The sequence below is a fragment of the Thalassophryne amazonica genome, chromosome 5 (assembly GCF_902500255.1).
Source record: "Thalassophryne amazonica chromosome 5, fThaAma1.1, whole genome shotgun sequence".
NCBI classification, from domain to species: Eukaryota; Metazoa; Chordata; class Actinopteri; order Batrachoidiformes; family Batrachoididae; genus Thalassophryne; species Thalassophryne amazonica.
In genome coordinates, this window is record NC_047107.1 from 69,925,020 (window position 1) to 69,944,763 (window position 19,744).

The 19,744-nt window shown below is 43.8% G+C and overlaps 1 long non-coding RNA gene across 1 annotated transcript; it reads left to right on the forward strand.

The window, feature by feature from the left end:
- Positions 1-2,539: 2,539 nt before the first annotated feature.
- On the forward strand, positions 2,540-17,635 carry LOC117511021. The gene is made up of 3 exons (XR_004560867.1): positions 2,540-2,573; positions 13,801-13,807; positions 17,573-17,635. It is a non-coding gene; the product is annotated as an uncharacterized LOC117511021 (long non-coding RNA).
- Positions 17,636-19,744: the final 2,109 nt, after the last annotated feature.

Genomic DNA, 19,744 nt, shown 5'->3' on the forward strand with positions numbered 1-19,744 from the left:
CGGATGAGCGCGCTGAGCCAATCAGAGGTCCAGGTAGTCGGTGTAGTCGTGACGCTTCTCAAAACATCCAGTGAGTGCTGTCACCGAAAGCGCTACAAACATGTTAGATATATTAAATGTCGGAACAGCCACAGTTAGAGCTTTTTTTTTTATGCAGGGACGACAAGCAGCGGTTTTGGTGCCCCCCCCTTAGTCTTTGGAAATTAAACAAAGTGAAACAAGCTCATTTCAAGCCAGAGTTCGAGTTATTTGGGGGGTACTGGGTGGACTGACCCCCCCCCCAAATAAAATAATTAGGGAATAACCCTGTTGTGTCTGATGATTTGCGGACGTTCATGCTGGTCTGCATAACCGTATAACAGCATGAATGAAATCATCAATATTTCCATTCTCATCCAATTCCATTGTTTGCACGGTTTATTTTTCTGTAGGTAATTTGTTTAGCGAGGCTTACCGTGAGGCAGCGTCGCACCAACAGTGGTCAGGAAGTAATCCATCAAATGTGAAAGGCCGTGGCTACAGGTACGGACCCGTATCCACAGAGACCGTTCTAAAGATACGGAGGGTGTCTTACCGACCAATCAGAATGCGTAAATATGTCCGTAACCGTACCATACGCGGCTAAAGGTCCAGCAAGGCTTCAAAACTCATCCGTACATTGTCCGTAGCTTCAGTGAAGCTCGGTCCGTACCTTTAGCAGTCCCGCAGAAGATACGGATGTACGTACTCGTAGCCACTTTGAATGTGAAAATCCAACAATTCCATCAAATGTAAAAAGGTAATTCTGTATCAGAATCCACATCAATACTTTCATGTGGTAGCTTAAATTCACCCATTTCGGCAGCATCAATACAGGACTTTCTCTGGCTTTCAGCTAACAGCACTAACAGCTAGTAGCGTGTGCAGCCAGTGTTCTGTTGAATTGCGCGCCTCATCGCATAAATTGACAGTTCCGCATCCCGACAATATTGCACATGCACAGTTGCGCAGAGGACAGGAATAACATTCAATAGGAATGACATCTAGTCAGAACACCGGTCAGGGCGCAGAGTAATACATCCAAATGTGAAACAGTCAAATATTTTGCCACCGTTACCCCTATATTATACGGTCTGAAATCTCACATGAATAACCAATCAGATTTGTGGAAAAAATGTAATTGGATTAGACAAGACATGGAGCCACCAAAGAGAACCATTTGGGGGAGTTTAAACCAGAATGGAAAGTTTGTTATGTCCACACAAGTTCTTCCCCACAAAATCTGGTCTGCACAAAATAAGAGCTAGAAAAATTTAAGAGAACACAATATTTTTAAATATTACTTTGCAATAACAAGTTCTTGTATTGTTCTTGGATTATGCATTTTCAGCTTCAATTAATCAGTCAGTCAGTCAATTAATTACTTTGTTGTGATAAATACAACAAATAAGACCACAGGATAAGGGTGGGAACAGTATGACTTCTTATGCACCTGTTTATTGTAAAGATTAGACTTACAATAAGACTTAGACTCGTTTTTATTGTCATTAAGTAAAAAACATAATCAATGCTGTCACAGAATGAAATATCAATGCACTGCATGAATAAATAGAAACACAGAATAAAAGCACAGAATAAAAGTTCAAGGTGTGTGATAGTGATAAACTGGGTTTGAAAAAAAAAAAAGAAAAAAAAAACTATGGATAACTATCTCTGTACACAGCATACAATAAATAAATAAAGGACACAGGATATTGCACATATGAAAATGCTACAGGGATAAAGTTGCTACCAGATGCTACAGTGCATTCTATATCCTACATTCTATATTGTACAGTTCTTTTTATCAATTTGTAGTTAAGTGTCTTATTGCGGGTGGGTAAAAGCTGTCTCTGAATCTGCGTGTTTTGCACCTCAGGCTAAGGTACCGTCTACCTGAGGGCAGCAGGGAAAATAATTGATTAAAGGGATGCGAAATGCCCTTCATTATCCTTCTTGCCCTGGACAAGCAGCACTGTTCTGACAGTTCACCAGCGGTTGGCAGCCTGGCCCTAATAATCTTCTCTGCTGCCCTCACAACCCTTCCCAGTGCCTTCTTGTCTGCAAGGCTGCCACTTTGATGCTACAGAGAGATACTACTGGTTAGTACACTCTCTATTGTTCCTCTGTAGAAGGAGGTGAGGACAGCCGGGCTCAGATGGGCATGCTTTAACCTGTGGAGAAAATGCAGACGCTGGTTGGCCTTTTAAACCAGGGAGGATATGTGCAGAGACCAGGTCAGGCTGTCAGAGACATGAACCCCAAGGAATTTTGATTGCTGCACAGTCTCCACAGCAGAGTCCTTGGTTTTCTCCACATTCAGGATCAGATTGTTGTTGTTGCATCAATCGGTGAAGAGTCTCACCTTCTCGCTGTATATTTGATGATGTGATTTTTGTTGAAATTTGCACAACAGTCGTGGGTCATGTGGGTGAAGAGGAGGGGACTCAGCACACCCTTGTGGGGAGGATTGCTTAAGGTGATGTGTTCCACTTGCTGTTGTTACCGCCACACACAAACTGAGGCCTGTTTGTCAAAGAGTCCAGTATCCAGTTGTAGAAGAATTTTTAGGTCCTTATTTGAACTATGATGAACTATCAAGTGTCCTGATCTGAACTGTATGTCCTCTGGCTGAACTAGCAGGTGTTCAACCCAAAAAAAAGGGCTCTATTAGTCATTCAGTCTGTCAGGGGCTTTCCAAGGCCTTTTAGGTGCTTTCCCGCAGGCCACGTGCAGGGGCCTCGGGCCAGCTGCACCTGTGGCTGAGGCCACGTGCAGGGGGGGCCTCAGGCCAGCTGCACCTGTGGCTGAAGGTCTTTTAAAAAAATCAGTTGTAAATCCTTCACGTTTTAATGGGAGCGTTTGTCACATTGAAATAATGGCCTAACACCTGCTTAGGGTTCACTAGAGGACGCTTCCAATAGAAAACCATGTCTTGGGAATGAAATAAATAAAAAAGTCGAAGGAGGAGCGATGCCCGCGGGTCTCCAATAAATAGATGAGCGCGGTTGTCACATATTCAGTCTCTCTAGAGGACTCAGTTTGTCTAAGCTCTGTGTCGAAGGCTTAAATAAACTTAAAAACTCTGTGCATTTTATCTTGCTTAAGGCTGAATTATTCTAAAGTGTTGTGTCCTTTTCTAGCATATCACTTGCAATTAGTTTGTGTTATCTAAAAGACGACATCCTGAGAAGACTAAAGACGAACCACGACAGAACTTGGCGAGCCAGCTTCAGGAGGGTCCAGGGGCATTCCGGCAGCCTGGGGCAGTCCAGCTCATCCCTCCAGACCGTAAATAACAGTGATCACGACTAAAAGGTAAGCAGAAACCTTTTATAACTTCTGCACGATCTGGAGGAGTGAGTCGGGATTTCCGCCCAAGTTGACAGGTGATATTTTTAATTGCCTCTTACCCAAAAGAACCTGGACTAAGAAAATTGATAAGAGACTAAAAAAGATAAGATTGAAAATTATCAGGCCTTGTAGATAAAATGCTCAGAAGGTGTGTGTGTTCCCGGGAAAAAGAATGTCTGTGTGAGTGAAAGGTCAGGAATGTTCATGAACTCTGGTGCGGAAAAGAGTGCGTGGAGAACTAACCTGGATGCTTGGGGAATAATTGGTGTTGAAATTCGTTACTAACGTGCCGGCTGATAGCATGCGCTGTAGGGGTTAATTTAGGGGAGTATACTGACAAATAGATACAAGGTAATACAAGGTTATTTAAAGAGTTTAACAGAGACTGAAGTGAAATAAGTGAGAAAAAGAGTTTAACAGAGAATACGTGCAGAGGAAGCACAAGATAAGCGCCTGAGGGGGCGCAGTAGAAATACCGTACGTGATAAAGAGATTTAAAGAGAAAAGTGCAAAGTAGCACAGCTGACAGTAAGTAAAAGAGCTCAATAAAGGACGTCATTTTTTAAGAAAAGAGAAAAACTATAAAAAAAAAATAAAATAAATAGAGAGTTAGTGCAGAATACATGAGAATTAATGAAGTAGAAAATAGTGCAGTAAGGCACCAAATACACGCTTGTGGGGCGTGGGAGAAGAATAAGTAATTAAGTATACAGTAATATGAGTTTTTTATAAGAAAAGAAAAAGAGAGTATTTTCAGTGCAAAGGCACATTAAGCTCACGACGAGCTCAGTAAGTGAAAAAAAAGTAGAAGAAAGTGCAGAAAGGCACAGGATACGCACGCGAGGCGCGGTAAGGCGTAGAAATAAATGAAATATTGTATGCTCAGAGAGGAGCTTGTGAAAAAAAAAATATATTAAGCACAGGATACGCACGCGAGGCGTGGTAAGGCGTAGAAGTAAATGAAATATTGTACGCTCAAAGAGTAGCTTGTTAAGAAAAAAATAAATAAATAAATAATATATGAGTTGCTGGCAGCACCGGAGAAGCTGTCTAACGTGAAGAAGAGATACATATTTAAACAGAACACATTGGTGTTAAGTGATTAAAAAGGTTGTTTAAAGCCGCGGAGTGAAAAGTGGCAGAAGTCTAGATAGAGATATATAGAAAGTTGTTTTTAATAATTTTTGTGTATAAAGCTTTTGAAGATTGGTGTGTGGGAGAGCGGAGAGTAATCGGGGAGTTGCAGGCAAAGCTGTGAGGGCTTGCAGGCTGGCTGACATACAAGATTAATGTGAAGAGTAGGTACGAGGAGGAGGTGTTTAGACCCAACAGAAGGACTTGGGAGGTGCATGACAGGCAGAGAGGAAAGTGTGAAACAGAGACAGTGAAGAAAAGGACAGGAGAAGAGACTGCTATGTAAATACAGAGAAGGTAGATATTATTTCAAAGAAAGAAAACTAATAAACAAACATAGCAGAAAAAGACAAGAAGCAGAAAGTTAAAAAATTAGAAGGAAAATAGAAAGTCGGGAGCAAAGACATTAGGAAGTGCTAGGGTTGTAAGAGGAGTAAAGAAATAAAATTGGTTATAAATCAAAAGAGTTAAAGCTTAGATTATAGTGAAAAAGCTGACAGACTGATCAATGCTTGGGACAGTCATTGATGGGAGACTTAAGTGATGATGAAATAATACTCCCAGAACATTACTTGACTGACGGAGACATCGAAACCCAGGGAATCAGGACACATTTTTGGCGGGAAAGTACCTATTTTGACAGGGTAGGAGCAGAACATTGGCAGAACGAACAAGAGATCAATCAGAAATTATGGCAGATTACTAAGGTAATCAATCTGAAGCAAAAGAAAGAACAATTCCCTCTAATTAATTGGGAGCTGCTGATAAGACGTCTGTGGCATCAGGGTTTAACCCCGTGGCTGGAGCTGCTTTGTGCTGATCCTAATAAAGAACTTAGCATACCATTAAATCATTTAATAACACTGCCAACCGATCCAGGTGAAGAACTGTTTCCTAGGTTGACTGACTGTGGTCACAAGGAAGGTTCGGTGGGAAACAGGTAAATTTTCATATTTAGTTAAAGAAAAAGAAGATGGGCATAACAGTTGGAAATTTAATCCTTTTAAGGGTTTAAAATACAAAACAGGTGTTACAGCCGGCAAGTTATTGGTCTGGATCAGGACAGCCCCTGAGGGACTACCAGAGCACCATAGAAACATCTCATATAGCGTTTGTCAGGGTTACATGGGTAACTCTCAAGGTCAAGGTCGGGAAAGTACCCCGCTAGACTTAGTACTAAGAAAATATCCAGGAAAATGCACTAAGGCCAACCAATGTATGAGAAAGTGGCACAAAAGGTCACATGGGGGCAGGCAATGGCCTTTGGAGGGATCATTTGATCCGGTGATGTGTGAAGCAGTTGCGGTAGAAATACAGAAAAAAGAAATTAAAGATCAGCAGAAGAACGTAAATAACAACAAAAACGCACTGAAGAAAAAGAAGTTTTGGCCTTGTTCAAGCAGGAAGCACAGAGGCTACAGCAGAAAAGAGAAAAAATGACAGAGGAAAGATCCAAAGAGACTAAAGCCAGTGCACCGAGCTGGGAAGCAGAGCCACCCCCATATAAACGTCATGATATGGGAAAGACAGCTGGACAATTTGTATTAGGAACTCGTGAAGAGGACCAAGGCATGGATGTGGAGGGCAAATTCACACCGACACTAAAAGCTCGAGAGCCACAAGGAGACAGGTCCTCAGTCTGTCAAATGGATCATACAAGGTCTCCAAGTCCGAAAGTAAGTGGTCGCTCACCACGACCAGCAGGGGGGGGCCACAAATAACAGTGACACGGAGGCAGACGAGGATAAAGAGAGAGACCTGAAGGCTCCGCCTGCACATCGAGGTCCACTGAAAACCGTCCCCTCCCACCATAAGTCAGCCGACTGGAGCTTCACAGGCTATAGAGGCTCCGAAGAGTGGCACAAGAGCTTCTGTGACACACTGGATCTGGCCAGAAGAGATAATGAAGAACTAGCTGAGCAGCTTCGGCTAGCAAAGGAAAGAATACAAAGACATAGGGACGCCGAGGAAAGAAGAATATTACAACAATCGACGCCCAATCAAGGGAATCACATTATAGAGCCACCCACCCGAAAAATTTCTGGTGAGATCGTCATTGAGAGTGCAAAAGAGGCCCGACTCAGGCAAAGACAACAATGTGTAGCCAAAGACATAGCGGCTTTAGAACAGGATATAACCAACTGGATAGACTGCCTGGAACCAGTCAGTCGCACTCGATCTGGAAGACAGTATGGAGCCCCCACAGAAGAAGAGGAGGACGAAGACCTCATATGCCCACTGGTGGTCAGGAATGGTCATCATGTGTATACCCCATGGAGCTGGACAGACATGGTGGGGCTGGCCAACAGGCTGCCAGACATCACCCAAGGAGCTGGGAGATGGATAACTGCCTTAGAAGAAGGCACTGCAGGGGTAACCTTGTCTTTAGGTGACATAAAAGCCTTGCTAATGCATGTCATGAGAAAACATGACACTGAAGAATTAGCAGGAAAGGTTGAACTAACACAAATGATGGGCACTAATCAACATGATGAAGTCCCCTTTAATCGCTATAGAAACTCCATGTGGGAAGGACTGAGAAGAAAGTACCCTGAGGTCTTGGATCCCTCTAAATTGGATGATGAGGAGTGGACACCTGAAGAGTGCCCAAAGAAGTTCCTGCACCGATTCCAGAAGAGATGGGCGGAGGAAACAGGAAATGCATGGAACCATTCTCCAGCAACTGAAATCCTGTTTAAAATAACTGTAAAAAAGGCTCTACCAGATGAGGTTCAGAAAGCCCTAGATGGAGTCGTGGGACTATCAAAAATGAATTGGGCTTTATACTCTGAGCATATTTGTCACCATTTTGAAATCTACAAGAAAGAAAAACAAAAAGAAGAAGATGCAGCAAAATCCCTGACGAAAAAATTGGTGCAGATGCAGTTGGGAGAGCTAACCAAAGTCAAGAAAGAAAAAACAAAGACCCAGGCACCAATGATGACCCCTGTTCCTTCTGAGCCGGCAAGCACAGGCCCTACGGCAAACATTGCTGCCACCATACAGGCACCTGTGGTAACAGCCACACAGAGCCCCCAAGGAGCAGCAGGAAGCACTCCTACAGGAGAAGTCTCAGCACCAGTGGAGCATCACTATCACTACCATAGCACTGGCACACCCGGAAATGGACCCACCTACAGTCATGGGTGGAGAGAAGAGTCACGGAACTTTCAAGGTCAAAGAGGAGGGTGGCGAAGAGGATCTCGCCAACCTTCATTTGGAAGCAGATTCCAAAACTCAGCTCCCAGGAACAGTCAAGCGGGACCGCCTATGGGACCAACACCCCCAATAGGGGATCAACCCTCTAATGAGTGTTGGAGCTGTGGACAACCTGGACATCGAATGAGAAATTGTCCGGCCCGACCTTGGGTTGGACCCTCTGCCTATTGGCAATAGGGGGGCCTAGAGAAGACAGAGGGGGAAACGGTGGCATTGGCTATTTCGATGATACCTAAGGAAGAGCCAACCGTCACCGTTAATATACAAAACAGAGATTTCCCTTTCATGGTGGATACAGGGGCAACATACTCTTGCATAGGGAAAATGGGCGCTCATCTCCCCCTCTCTGGGTCTGTAATTAAGACCATCGGCTTCTCTGGGAAGACTCAAATAATACCGTTTACACGCCCACTTCCTGTAACGATTGCAGGAAAAACAATTGAAGCACCCCTGTTATACTCACAAAATACACCTGTGAATTTGCTGGGAAGAGACATTTTATGTAAGCTACAAACCCAGATAGTGTGTACCCATCAAGGACTGCAAATACACTTTCCTGACAAAGCACTCACCAACATTATGGTGCTTATGGACATGGAAAACAAGGTCCGACCTGTGCAACCCATGGTATACTGGCTGAAGTTACAACCAGAAAATTCAAATCTTCAACTGGAATGGGAAAAATGGAAGCCCTGGGCAGAACAACACTATGAAGCAGTATATACACCTAGTTTACCTTTACATGTCACCCTGATGTTCGATGCCAAACAAGAACAGGCTGACTATGCATGCTGCTGGGATGCATTGATGAATCAATGGCTGTTTCACATAACCACCACAGAAATTTATTTAGGCCCCCAAGGGGCCGCAGCTTCTGTCAAGCTAACTTCAGCTGAACAACAATGGTATCAAGTGCCGAATGCCACGCCTCATGTGACCCTTTTAGTCTCAGAAAAGTACGAATCCCATGACCTAGGTCCAATGGTAAAGACAGCCTCAGAAGTTGAAGAATGGCAAAACATGGAAAGTCCACAAGTACATCTGTCAAAAGACCAGCAGTTTATACGAATTAATTTAAAAGTAAATGATGAGGCTATAGCTCAAAAAGTGGAGCTCAATCCTAGACCAGAGGGACAGATGGTGTTATCGGCCCAACAAGAGAAATTGTTAGAGCAAATACCACCAGTGGTGTGGTCCAAAAGCAAAACAGATGTAGGACTAGTAAAAACAGCCTTACCAGTAAAAATAAAAGTAAAACCGGGAGCAAAACTGCCTCACCAAAGGCAGTATCCATTAAAACCTCAGGCTATTGAAGGCATAAAACCAGTAATTAAGGGACTAATGGCAGCTGGAGTTTTAATAAAAACTGCAAGCCCATGCAATACACCTATCTATCCTATCCCTAAAAACAATACCAAAGAGTATCGGCTGGTACATGATCTGCGTCCTATCAATGCAATAATAGAAATGGATGCACCTATAGTACCTGATCCGCATACTATACTATCAAGCATCCCTGCTGGAGCAAAATGGTACACAGTAATCGATCTGTGTTCAGCCTATTTCAGTGTGCCTGTGCACCCAGACTCACAACATTTGTTTGCATTCACATTTCTGGGACAACAGCTAACGTATACACGGCTACCTCAGGGACTGAACCTGTCAAAAGCCATCTTTAACAAAGTCCTGGCTGAAGATTTACAACACCTTGACATACCCAGTACATTGGTGAAATATATGGATGATCTCCTTATTGCATCAGAGACTCAAGAACAGTGTGAAAAAGATTCATTAATTGTATTGCATGCATTGGCAGATGGAGGTCATAAAGTAAGTAAGGACAAATTGCAGTTCTGCAAACAACAAGTAGAATACTGGGGAAGACAGTTGTGTGGGACCACGCGATGTATAGCCCCAAGCCAAGTGGAGGCTATAATCAAGGCTCCCAAACCCCAAACAGTGGGACAGATGCTTTCATTCCTTGGGATGGCAGGGTACAGTCGGCCGTGGATTTGTGATTATGCTATAAAAACTGCACCTTTGCGTGCCATGATTAGAGCAGTGGGGCAAACAAGCAATGCAGCTCTCCTCGTCTGGACAGATGAGGCAACGGGAGCTTTTGAGGCCCTAAAAACAGACATGCAATCTGCTCCCGCGTTAGGTAACCCAGATTATGGGAAACCTTTCCATTTGTATGTTACTGAAAAAGCTGGATATGCATGTGCTGTACTAATGCAGGAAACAAATGAAGGAAAACAACCATTGGCCTATTATAGTACAAAGCTTGACAACATTGAAACAGGATTGCCACCATGCTATCAGGGTCTAGCAGCAGCTGCCTTTGCATTTCAAAAAGCATCATCCATAATCATGGGACATGCAGTAACGTTGTACACGTCACATCAGTTACATGCCCTGCTAACCAGTCAACGTTTTGTCTTAACACAAGCTAGACGCACTGGATATGAAGTTGTGTTGTCCGCTCCAGAAATAACAATACAACGTTGTCACACGGTGAATCCCGCCACCAAATTGACCACACCGTTAGATGGTACTCCACATAACTGTGTGGCAGAGACAGAGAAATTTTTGAGAGCCAGAGAACATTTGTATAATCACGCCATAGATGCAGATCTAACCCTGTTCGTGGACGGCTCATGCTTTCGGGATGCTGCGGGATTGCATGCGGGTATGGGGATTGTTAAACTAAACACGGATGGCGAGACCTTTGAATTACTGGAGTCCCAAGGAATTGATCAGCCTTGTTCAGCCCAACTGGCAGAAATCAAAGCCTTAACTATGGCTTGCCAGATAGCTAAAGATCAACGTGTTAATATCTACACAGACTCAGCCTACGCTTATGGCGTATGTCATGTACATGCGAACATCTGGAAACAAAGGGGATTCCTGAGAGCAGATGGCACCCCTGTCACTCATGGAGAAGCGATTTCCCAACTGTTACATGCTCTCCAATTACCGTCTGAGGTAGCCATCATTAAATGTGCAGGTCATCAAAAGAATAATAACATCATAGCTCAAGGTAACAACCTAGCAGATGATGCAGCTCGCAAAGGAGCATAAGGAGAAAATATGTTTCCCCTGCTAACCATCCAAGATTGTGCCCCACTGGTTTCACTTGACGCACTGATAGTGGCTCAAAGTAGGGCCAGTGGAGAAGAAAAACGAATGTGGGTTAAACGAGGCGCTATTGAGACACGCAGTCAGGGGCCAGCGGACAAGCTGTGGCGCAGTAGTCATGGACATTTTGTGTTACCCACCAATTTATTACGACATGCAATCATTTGGGCCCACGGACCCGATCATTGTTCGCGAGTCCAAATTATGAACAAACTAAAAGCTGTCTGGTGGTCACCATATATGGCAGCAACAGTGGACCGTTTGTTGAATGAGTGTGAGGTATGTGCACAGTACAATGTCCGGAAATCATTCACAGCCCCTTTAGCCCACAGTCCGGTCCCTGATGGGCCATTCAGACATCTTATGATGGATTTCATAGACATGGGAGCTGAAAATCGAGTTAAACGAATGAGATATGTTTTGGTAGTGATATGCAGATTCAGCCGATGGATTGAGGCAGTAGCCTCTGCAAATCAAGACTATAAAACGGTAGCCAAATTCTTGTGCCGAGATGTCTTTCCAAGATTTGGCATTCCAGATACTATCTCATCTGACAACGGTAGGGCTTTTGTAGCCAAGGTTACACAAGAAACATTCAAACAATTGGGTATCAAACAGAAGTTTGGGTGTGTTTATCACCCCCAATCAAATGGGGCGGTGGAACGGGCTAATGGCATTTTAAAGAACAAACTAGCAAAAATCATAGCAGACAGCAATGGCAAACTAACCTGGCTGGATGCGTTGCCGCTTGCTTTATTGTAAATGCGCTCACAAACTAACCGACTAACCCATTTGACACCATTTGAAGCTCTTACAGGTCGGCCGATGCCTATTCCATACCTGAGAGGACCCTACGAAGGACCATCGCTGGAGCAGCTACAAGACGAATGGCATAATTATCTGAGACAGTTAACCCAAATACACAAAACTATCTTTTTGCAGGTCAAAGGTGCTACAGAAGACAGAGAAGCAGAGATTCCACTCGAAAATCAGAGCATCCAGCCTGGTGATCTGGTTTACGTCAAAGTGTTCAAAAAGAAGTGGGACAGGCCCCGCCGAGAAGGTCCTTTTAAAGTTATTCTTGCCTCACGTACAGCAGTCAAAGTAGACGGTAAGGACACTTGGTTTCATTTAAACCACTGCTGTAGGGTTGGTGGCCCAGCGCCCCTGCGGCCTCGGCAAGCTCGTCTTGGCAGAGCCGCCGGGCCAAGGGGGGAAGCAAGAGAAGCCAGAGACCCTACAGCAGCATCGAGGGACGGCCACGCCTCCCTGCAGCCAGAAGAAGCACCGAGGGAAGGCCATGCCTCCCTGCAGCCAGGCGAACACCGGCCAAGGCGCTCACAGAGACTGATTGAACAAAGACGACGCACAGCTTCAGAGAGTAGTGGATCCCTGCCAGATAGAGCAGCGACAGACTCAGATGCAGACTCAGAAACAACTGGAGACGCAGGCCAACAGACAGACAGAAATACAGACCCTACAGATAGACAGGCCACAGGAGACATCAGACTCAGACAGCAACTTAGTAGATTTACCGACAGAAGAACCACAGGAAGTACAACCCAGACAAAGCACAGATACACCACACATCCCTAGTGACAGCTCATCTAGTGACGGCTCACTCAGTAGCACATCTAGTAGCACATCTCAACAGTCATCAGAGCAATGATTAAGGAATTATTCAAGGGATTGACAATACTACTGGTGGTCAGTATGGGAGAAAATAGACATCCAAAACATACAACGGACTGTGCCGTGGCCATGGCCGCAATAGCAGCTAAACAAGGCATTCTAAACACAGGAAAAACATATAATTTGGTATACATTAAATCAAAAGCCTACAAGAACATAGGAATACAGGGAAAGCTGGGGGATTACATATTAGGCGAAGCCATTAGCATCAAATGTGAAGAGGAGGGAACACAACATAGAGGTAATTTGTGATAAAGGAGGATGCAGGGAAACCAAGCAAGATGTAACTGTTACAGTACATGAAGCCACAAAATGGGTAAAAATCAAACCAAGGAAAAAGAGGACAATTAGAAGCCTAGAAACAAGCAGTCACTTAGGGAGATGGGATCCCAGTACAGACCTAGCCCGTACACAAGGGTTGAAGACCAATCTATTTTACCAATGGTTGAAATTTTCGGCTAGGCAGATCAGTGAAAAGCCTTGCATAGCCTGTCACCGGAAAGGTGTGATACCTCAGGCTAAACCCCTACCTGATATCAACAACTGTTATAGGAGCCCCCAACATAACTCAGACCAAGCAGAATGCTATACACAATGTGTTATGAAAATGGCAGTAGGTGATGAAAAATATGCTGCCGACAGTAAACTTTGTCCAGTGCCTCTAAGTACAGAAGGAACCGTTCCACCTATGATTAAAATAGAGAAAGGGATGATACACCCATTCTGTATAGCTAAAGGCTTAGTAGCACAATACATAAGCGATTGGCAGGTAGGGACGACCCAGCCAAAACACCACATACAGTGTATGCAAAAGCAGCAAGAATACAAACCGGCCAAAACAGCATGGAACATTACCGTCTGTCACACCCTGCCAGCAGCAGGCATACAGTGTGAACAAATAGTACCGGCCACAGGGGGGTCTGTAATTGGACTGAATCTCACCCATGCTTCATGGGTATCTACTCCAAATTTAGCTAAGGGAACGGTACCCTTAGCTGACATCTTTTGGATATGCGGACAAAGAAGGAAACTCCTGTCATCGCTGTCCCCTAATTGGAAAGGCCTTTGTGCTCCTGTGATGCTCACAGGAGCTATAACAGTAATTGAAATGCCAAATTCAATACAACCCATGCCACAGAAACTTCGTAAGAAAAGAGGAATAATGACACTTAAAACAGACTACAACGTCACAGTAAGAAACAGGATACCAGAAGGGATACCCCGACAGTTAGAAGCCATAGACAGTAGCAGAGTTAAAGCAGATGAAGACGCGGATAAATGGGGATGGGCATTGGCTCTGTTCGGGGTTACTCCAAAAATCCGTTCTAGGTTCCAGGAGGTGCAGTGGATTAATTACTTGTGGTATAATCAGCAAAGATACCTGAACTGGACATTGGCAGCAGTAGGAGCCTTAACCGAACAACTGCATGCCACCTCGCTAATGACAATGCAAAATAGATTAGCTATCGAGATGATGATGGCTGATGAACAAGGAGTTTATATTATGATCAAAGCCACCGAATGTTGCACAGCTATTCCCATGTGTACAGGGGAAGACGGAAATTTGACAGAGCTCTTAATCACACTTGAAGAGATGCAACAGGAACTGTTAAGTAACTCCATAGGAGGGAGAAATGAAACTGACGATTCTGGATACATTGTAGGGAATGGAATGAATATTGGCCCACTGTTTTCACTGTTTGGGGCTCAAAGGAGAGGGTGGATATCATGGAAAGACTGGTTATATCAGATAGGTGTAATCTTGGCACTAACAGGGTTGGCGGTCTTGCTGGTAATATGTTGTGGTATTCCCTTGATAAAATTTCTGGTCAATAAATTGATTTCATCCACAGTAGGACAGCTCCCACTGTTAGCCATCCGAGCCCTGGAAGAAAGCACAAACGAAACAGACAGAGAACCAGAATATATGGAAATGGATGAAATACCAATTATCCTCCCCGACAGCCCCCAGCTCCCTAATATTGTGGCGTATACCCCAGATAGGGAGGACTGGGATGGACCGTGCTTGGTGATATTGTAGACGAGGAAGAAGACATGCACGCACATTTACATTCACACACATGCACCCACAAAAATGAGGGATAGGATAGACAATATCTGAAAGAATGACATGGAGCTGTAATAATGAACGTATATGTATATTACTAGGACACAGGAGTATGGCTGAGAGACCAGACTCCCCTGATCAGGGACCTATGCCTGATCTGCCTCTATCAAGTCTGATTGGACTCTCAGAACTGTTTGGAGAAGAGGATATACAGGAGGGATGGTCGAGACATGATTGGTCGCCACAGCCGCCTTCCATCCAGCAGCTAAACCAGTTGGCAACAGAAGGATCTTCATCGTTCCAGCACCTGGCGATGACGGCTTCACAGAATCTGCCTGCAGCAAGAGTCGGCCCGAGGACTCCACCATCACCTGAAGGACCCTTTGGACTCAGGAACACACCCCTTCCGCAGATGCCATGGAGACAGTCACATGTGCCAGTGGCAACGATACCCTCCAGGGGAGGCAGCCAAGGTCGGCCATATGCAGCAACCGCCCGAGTGCATCCTAGACCCAATTCACTGCTAGGACCTGTCCCCAGCTTTCCACCCCCAAGGCAGGAGAGATATTCTGATCAGCCCAGTGCCTCTGGAGGAGGATCAGCAGGGGTGGACCTTAGCCGAACTCACCCACCAGGACAGAGGGGAGCTTTGTACAGGCTGCTAAATGCCCAGAGTGTCCCAACCACTTGCCTGTGCGACATCAACAATACTCCCCCCACACACGAAATGCCTTCCCCCTTGTACTTCCTGTCCCCTGGACTGCACAACCTTAATCTGGTCATGGTCACCCCACTGGACATGGCAATCTTGGTTCGAGAGCTTCGTCTTCCACAAGAGTCTGTTCCAAAAACCTTGCAGCAGCTCCTGCCCCTCACAAATCACATTCCCCATGGACTATTTGAGGAAATCATGCCACAACTGAGTCAGGCAGCTGCATACCTGTTAAGGATACACCGTGACAATGCCAACATCTCTTGTGCTCAGGAGGGCCTCCATACTCAACTGTGTGGTCTTCAGTCTAGTATGGACATGCTAGCCAGCATGATGGAGCATATGGAAAGGGAACAGCTAGGGCTGGCCACCACCACCCTGAATGTGGGCAAGAATTCTCTGGGGGCCCTGTACAACCTGGCCAAGCAGCACAAGGAGCTGGAAAGATCCATCAGAGAACTGCACGACTGTCTGAAAGCCAGAATTCCTGATCCTTCCCCCACTACCCCTGAAAGGCCAACCTCCCCATATTCCCCAACTTCTCCCAAAACTTCAGACGCTGAGTAAATGCTGAGGAGCGCGGACTGACGTAATGGCACTGAAAACGGACTATGATCTTGGTTCTTGAGTTTGAATTGCGGACTGGTTCCATAAATCCGAGTGTAAATACAAACAAAGAAGGATATATGTTAGTAACGAAGGTCGGGTAAATGTCTGTCCTTACCATCATCTGCGTAACACAGATAAAGCTAAATGCATACATATAGATATCACATTGCAAAGTTATAAAAAGGGGACCCTTACACGGCGTGTTTGGAGATTTAGTAGTAAAGATGCACCATAGGGACCCCTTTTTCTTAAATTATAGCATGCCTCAAGAGACATGCATCGCCTAAATTTGGCGTCTGGCCAAAAAGGGCATTAGAAAACAAGCTGAAAAAGAAGAAAAACAAAGTGGAAAATGTTGAGAAATGGCCTATAATGAAAACCATTATATGATTGACTAAGGCAAATGACTTAAGGACGGACATGAAGGGAAACCATTTATGGTGTTTATCATTTAACTAGACATAGCTGCGCTAACCTTAGAATAGTTTCTTGATTGGTTGACTAAATAGTGGTAACGTAGGGGTTATTTGATGCATTTAAATAATAAATGTGTGACGCTTTAACAAAATAATATGTAGAACCAAGTATAATGGGTTGGAGCCTCTGGTTGAGTGAGACAATAGATGCCAGAAGATGATTGGTTGCACTAATGTCAATGTAAAGCCTTTACTTTGCCATGATTAAGAGGTTGCTGTAACTTGTTTTATGTGGCCATTTTAAGTGCCTTGAATTACACCAAAACTCAATGTTTGAATGTCACCTTGCGTTGATATAATCCAGCTAATTGCTCACCTTGTGCCTTAGTATGTAGGTTCACCTGCACTTCAATATATTTACCGTGTGAAGTATCACTGATATTCATATCCGCACCAGAGTTATCAGTAAGTCGAGTGATGTTTTTCTTTTTTTATTATTGCAATGCACAAATGAAGATGTCTTGTCAGTAAACAACCCAAGAGTATAGTTGATGTAATGGGACTCTTTCGAGTCCCAGAGGAGGGACAGTAGAAGAATTTTTAGGTCCTTATTTGAACTATGATGAACTATCAAGTGTCCTGATCTGAACTGTATGTCCTCTGGCTGAACTAGCAGGTGTTCAACCCAAAAAAAAAGGGCTCTATTAGTCATTCAGTCTGTCAGGGGCTTTCCAAGGCCTTTTAGGTGCTTTCCCGCAGGCCACGTACAGGGGCCTCGGGCCAGCTGCACCTGTGGCTGAAGGTCTTTTAAAAAAATCAGTTGTAAATCCTTCACGTTTTAATGGGAGCGTTTGTCACATTGAAATAATGGCCTAACACCTGCTTAGGGTTCACTAGAGGACGCTTCCAATAGAAAACCATGTCTTGGGAATGAAATAAATAAAAAAGTCGAAGGAGGAGCGATGCCCGCGGGTCTCCAATAAATAGATGAGCGCGGTTGTCACATATTCAGTCTCTCTAGAGGACTCAGTTTGTCTAAGCTCTGTGTCGAAGGCTTAAATAAACTTAAAAACTCTGTGCATTTTATCTTGCTTAAGGCTGAATTATTCTAAAGTGTTGTGTCCTTTTCTAGCATATCACTTGCAATTAGTTTGTTATCTAAAAGACGACATCCTGAGAAGACTAAAGACGAACCACGACACAGTTTAGCAGAGGGGTGTCCAGTCCCAGTGGGCCCAATTTGTCAATCAGATGCTGTGGGATTATGGTGTTAAATGCAGAAGTAAAATCAATTGGCAGCATCCGGACGCATACATTTTTCCTTGCCAGTGGCCTTATATACAAAGACTTGCATAGCGTATGCCAAAACCCAGTACTAGCATAAGCACAAAAATAGCCAGATCTATCAAAGTGTGCATACGCGTGTATCCACGTACGTTCCATTTGTACGTCCCACTGAATATGGAACTGAGTGCACATGCACCATGCCCCTCCCCTTCCATGGCCCTCACGTCACGGGCTTCCTGCTCATGCTCACAGGGCTTCTTGCCCATGTTCAACGTTAGCTCTGCTGTTAGAACGGTATTGTGACCACCAGCGAAAAACTCGAAGTAAGTCCTGCGGCTATTGTAATGATTGGAACACCGCTGTCGAAGTCCAGTAGCTCGCCTTTGTGGCCTGTAAGATCTGCGGCTGCAGTACGGCTGGTGGGTTGCGGTCGACGCTTGCCTGAGACGCTGCTGTTAGCATGCGTCAACCATCTCAGGGGCGGTTGGATCCGTCGTGTTGCTGCTGCTGGATACCATCGTCTGCATTTGTCAGCTGCCATCAGATCCATTGAGACCGCTGGTGCTGCTGCTGCTGCTGCTGGGAGATTTGCAGTGGTCATTTGTCGGTTTGCCTCGAGGGGTGCTTATACCGCGTCGGCCTGTTTTGAGGCCTACTAAATCTGCGGCTGCTGCCTGTTGGACCTCCTGCTGTCGGCGTCGTAGGTTCGCCTTCAGGACCCGTCAGCTATGGCTCCAAAAAAGGGTACTGTGTTTATGGAGGAAGAACTTGAGGACATTAGAAAAATGTTAAATGAGATGTCAGCACAAATGAAGCCCATTAAAGAAGTGGCTGATCAACTGAAAATTATTTCACAACAACAAAAAATATTGGAATTAACAAAACAAGTTGTTGAATTACAAAAGGCAAATGAAGAGAAAGACAAATCAATAAAACTTATGGAAAATCGAATTGCAGAACTTGAACAGACTAGGTCAAATGACCTTCTCATTACAGGTTTGGACATTAAGCCTCGAAGTTATGCAAGAGCGGTAGCTTCAGGAAGGGAGCCCTCTGAAATGGACAACCTCTCTGTAGAGGAACAGGTGATTTCACTTTTGAAGGACAAAGGAATTCTAATAAACCCTAATGATATCGATAGTAGTCACCTTTTACCGCGGAGAGGTCAAAATCAACCTAAAGTCATATTATTGAGGCTTACAAACAGGAAACAGAAGATTGCAATTCTAAAACAAGCAAAGAATTTAAAAGGAACGAATGTATATATAAATGAATACTTGACCAAGAAAAATTCAGATTTAGCAAGACAGGCACGATTTTTAAGAAAACAAAACAAGATACAGGCTACATGGACATTTAACTGTAAAGTTTATATTAAATTAAATGGAACACCTGAAGAAGCTAAAACCTTATGGATTAAAGATGAACATGATCTTAGTAAGTTTAACTGATGTAAGTTGTGAAGTAATACATAAAGAAATGTACTGGTTGATTGTGATGATGGAGGAAAATCTGTATATAATATAATGAACACGGTTAATAATCAGTTTATTTCTGCCAAGGAGCTCTGTTTGGAAACATTTAATTATAGTCATCCTGCCTCTCGCCATTTTGAACTTGAATCAGATCCAGATTCCTTTTTTAGTGACAATATTGAGCGACAATGTAATTATTTTACAGAAGAACAATTTAATGAAATAAAAATCTTGCCAGTAATATTATTCATTGAGCGTTAAATCTTTTGAAAATAAGATAACATTTAATAAATCTGTGTCAATGTTTGTTGGTGGAACAAATGAAAAAGAAATAATTGATCTGGTGCAGAATTCTAAAAGTAAGAAATCAAAGGACTTCAATAATTTGGATATGGCTTTGTTGAAAAAAATCATTGATTGTATAGTAAAACCTTTCACTTATATTTGTAATATATCATTAAGTTTTGGTAAATTTCCTTCACAGATGAAGATAGCCAAAGTAATACCTTTGTTTAAAACTGGTGACAAACACACTTTTTCAAATTACAGACCTATCTCACTTTTACCCCAATTTTCTAAAATACTAGAAAAAATTTTTGTAAAAAGACTGGATAATTACTTA